We start from the raw sequence: 4,316 nt of genomic DNA on the forward strand, positions 1-4,316 counted from the left end.
ATGTATTTAAAGAATACGTATGGGGCAGATTTTTATTCCCAGTCCGGCCATGATATACGCTCTTCTTTATTTTCGTGTATTGGGTGTGTGGGTGTCATATTTCCCATAAGTTCTGGATTCAGTGGGACAGTCTATCCATATTTTCCCTGCCAATGGTCGTTCGGCGCAGGTAGGTGTGATGCAGAGATGTGATTAAGCCTGCTGTGCCTGGCTACAGACAGTAGAGGGGAGCAGACCTGCTATCTTAGGGGCATCACTACTGTGGAGGTCACTTTTGAGGCATTATACTGTGTGTGGGCACATATAGGGTCATAACACTGTGTTAGGGGCACCATACTGTGTGTGGGTGCTAATGTGTCAGGGGCACTAAAGGGGTATCCTGTCTGAGGGGCACGAAGGGTGAATCATAATTGTCTGTAGGGCACCTGTACTGTGTGGAGGGCACTAAGAGGCATTGCAATTGTTAGGGGGACATTCTTACAGTGTTGTGACCCAATGCCCCTATTGTCTGATAGGTGCATGTCCCACCTACACCAAGAATGGAGTGGGGAGAGCGGTGGCTGGAGAACCCCGGCTTTCCCAAGGTCCGGCCACCGCCAAGCTCTTTCCCCATAAAAGTGAATGGGAGCATGCCGTGCTTGTGTGGCCACTGCTCCTTTTCATTTCTATGGGGCCGACGGAAATAGCCGAGTCAGTGCTCGGCTATTTTTGGCGGCGCCGTAGAAATGAATTGAAGGCAGCTGCACATGCACAGAATGCCCTCCACCACCTTTCCCGCTCTGTTCTCCGTGTACTGTAGGTGCCGCCGATATCAGACAATGGGGGCATATCCCAGCGATATGCCCCCATTGTCTGTGATAGGAAAACCCTTTTAAGTCCTCTAAGTCCTTAGTGTATGGAGGGCACAAAGGATACTGAGTGGGATTGGGTGCATATGGATAGGGAGTGGGTTAGAGGCGTGACAATGTAAAAAAAAAAACGTGGCACGTTTTTTGGGGGAGGTATGATGTGTGTCGTGCCATGTCGGTGTTATCATAGGGATCAATAGTTAAGCTTCTTCAAATATTCATTTGAACAGAGTAAAAAATACAGGTGCCATTTTGAAACCTTGACCTGAATATTAGAGGCATGGCGGATACAACTTGCTATGGTGCTATGAAGGCAAAAGTGTTCCTAGTATGCCATCAGCTGTGTCAGTAATAAAAAATGCAGCCATTTTGTATTGCAGATATTACCATATATATATCCGCAGGGTCTGACCTCATAAATACTTATCAATCAGATATAATGTGGACATTGTGCTATCAGCTCCCGGAGGCTCGGACATGTTTCTGTATTGCAATACATCATATTTTGAGTACCACCTACTCATTCTCATTCGGATATTCTGGTCTATTCTTGTACGCACCATAAGCGGTTCCGGCGGATCAGACTGAGCACTATCTGTACTGTTTTCCTGGAGCCTCTTACCTGTTACCATGGAAACATTTGCAGCCGTTACAAATTATAATACAACATGGAAAAAGAGGAAGGAAGTGGATGAATGGAGGGGGACAAGGTGGGATGGAAACAGAGGGGGTGTAGGAAGGCGTTCGCAGTTATGGCGGCCATGTCTACTAAGTAGAAAGAAATTCTGGGATACAGCAAACATGGTTCATATTATTGAAGCTGTAAACTGATGGCAAATATCTACATTACTCAGGCACAGGTCACCTACATGTCTAACACAGCTACGTTTTAGGATCTACATATTGCCCACAACGTCCAGAGCCCTTGTACCTACACCACCATAGGGTTATAAGGGGATCCAATATCGGAGGTAACGCCAATGAAAAGATGGAGCATTTTGGCTGTAAGACAAAGGAACACAAAAGGATTTATGCTGAACTGAAAGTTCCCAAGAACACAGTGGTCTCCATAATTCTTAAATGGACGTTTAGAACAACCAAAATTATTCCTAGAGTTGGCTGCCCCACTAAACTAAGTAATCGGTGGAGAAAAAGCCTTAGTAAGAGAGGTGACCAAAACAAACAATGGTCACTCTGGCCAAGCTCCTTCAAAGATCATGTGTACAGATGGGAGAAACTTCCAGAAGGTCAACCATCGCTGCAGCACATCAATCTGGGTTTTATGGCAGAGTGGCCAGAAAGAAGCCTATCCTCAGTAAAAGATACAAGAAAGTTTGCAAAAAATCACCTAAACAATTCTCAGACTGTGAAAAATAAGAATCTCTGCTCTGGTGAAACCCAGATTAAACTTTTTGACCTAAATTGTAAGAGTCATGTTTGGAGGAAACCAGGCACTGCCCAATACCATCACGACAGTGGCCTTCCATCTAGCACTCTCGCACCCCTCCAATCTATCCTCAACTCTGCTGCCAAAATCATCCATCTTCCCCCCACCTCCCCCACTGCTTCTCTGTCAATCCCTTCTCTGGCTCCCCATTGCCCAGAAAATTCAGTTTAAAATACTAACAAATACATACTAGGCTGTCCACAACCTGTCCCCTCCATACATCTCTGACCTACTTTCCTGATACATCCCCACACGTAATCTCCGATTCTCACAAGACCTCCTTCTCTCCTCTTAACTTCTTCCCACAATGGCCTCCAAGATTTCTCCTGTGCATCCCCCATACTCTGGAACTCTCTGTCCCAACACATCAGACTCTCACCTACAGTGGAATCCTTCAAAAGAAACATGAAAACCCACCTCTTCAGACAAGCCAACAACATACAATATACCTGCTGCCGCTATACTGCTATATAACCTTCTCTCATTCCTTGTAGATTGTAAGCTCTCGTGGGAAAGGTCCTCTCTCCTTCTGTACCAGTCTGTTAACCTGTCTTATTCCTGCTTATTAAAGTTGTTCTGTATTATTTATGTATACCCCTTTTTATATGTACATGGAATGAATGGTGCTTTAATATTAATTAATTAATTATGGAGGAGTTTTTCAGCAGCTGTGATAGGGAGACTGGTCAAAGTTGAGGGAAAGCTGCATTGAGCAAAGTACAGAGATATTATTAATTAAATCCTGACCCAGAGAGCTCTGGGCTGAAGCTATACCTTCCAACAAGACAATGACCTTAAGCACATAGCCAAGACAACATAGGAGCGGCTTAGGGACAACTCTGTGAAAGTTCTTGAGTGGCCCAACCAGAGCCCTGACTTTAACTCAATTGAACATCTCTGGAGACCTGGAAATAGCTGTCCACTGACTGTCCCGATTGAACCTGACAGAGCTTGAGAGGATCTGCAGAGAAGAATAATGGGATCCCGAAATTCCTATATGGAGGGATCCTCATGGGATTTTGATCATCCCATATTGTCTTTATACCGTTTTGGCGGGAATTTTCCCGCCAAGAATGGTGGTCAAGGTGGCTAAAAATAGCAAATCTGGAGCTGCGTCCCGCCCGCCTTCTCTCCTCTGAAGAGTTGCTGTTCACATTCTTACCCGTTGCAGGATTTTATCTCTGCGCTCCAAAGTCGTGCTGAGGTGGGAGAACGTCCGCCTGGTTGGAGTCGTGCCTGTCGGACCTCATATCTTCAACGCCGGCGCTGCCTGGAGCAGACATGGCTGTGGATTCCAGGACCCCTTTTTGTGCTGTGGTGGTGTCCAAGGACCTCCCTGCTGCTTTGCCTGCACTGCGCTCTTCTTAGCATGAGAGGAGGCAGCGCACCTATTTCTCCCCTGCATCTGACGCCGTTTCCGGAAGAGGCAAAGTGGAAGTCACGTCACATCCGGGTGTACGGCATTCTTCTGTGTCACCCAGGAACTTTGATGCACCTTTTGGTTCCGGCTGTCCCCCTCACAATGGATGTTCGCTGCCTGCCCCTCTGGATGGGATACAAGCGGGGGAGGAAAGGAAAGGACGCAGGCACGGAAATCGTGGTCAGCAGTTGCTGCGCCCAACCCACTCCTGTGTTGAGCAGCGGGAGGGCGCGTGCCAGGAAGATTTCTTTCTGTGTATGTTTTTTGAAGCTTTTAGGATTAGTGAGCTTTTACCGAGAAAAGGAAGGTCTGGTCAGGGCTTAATGTTGGAGAATGTGCACATTCATTCTAATTATATTTTGTTTTTTCTTCCTAATTCTAAGACGGATCAGACTGGGAAGGGTTCTTGGATACGTGTGAGCAGAATCAGGTCAGGTGATCTCTGCCCGGTGAGTATGTTATCACGTTCTTTGTATTGCAGACCGGCGGGTGGTTCATTGTTTTTTATTTATTTAGATTTTTCACTGCTAACTCAATACCAATTTCGGTCAGTCTTGTCTAAATGTTTTCGGGAATTGGGTTTGGAGGGTTTCCGCTTTAC

This window comes from Bufo gargarizans, chromosome 1, assembly GCF_014858855.1.
Source record: "Bufo gargarizans isolate SCDJY-AF-19 chromosome 1, ASM1485885v1, whole genome shotgun sequence".
NCBI classification, from domain to species: Eukaryota; Metazoa; Chordata; class Amphibia; order Anura; family Bufonidae; genus Bufo; species Bufo gargarizans.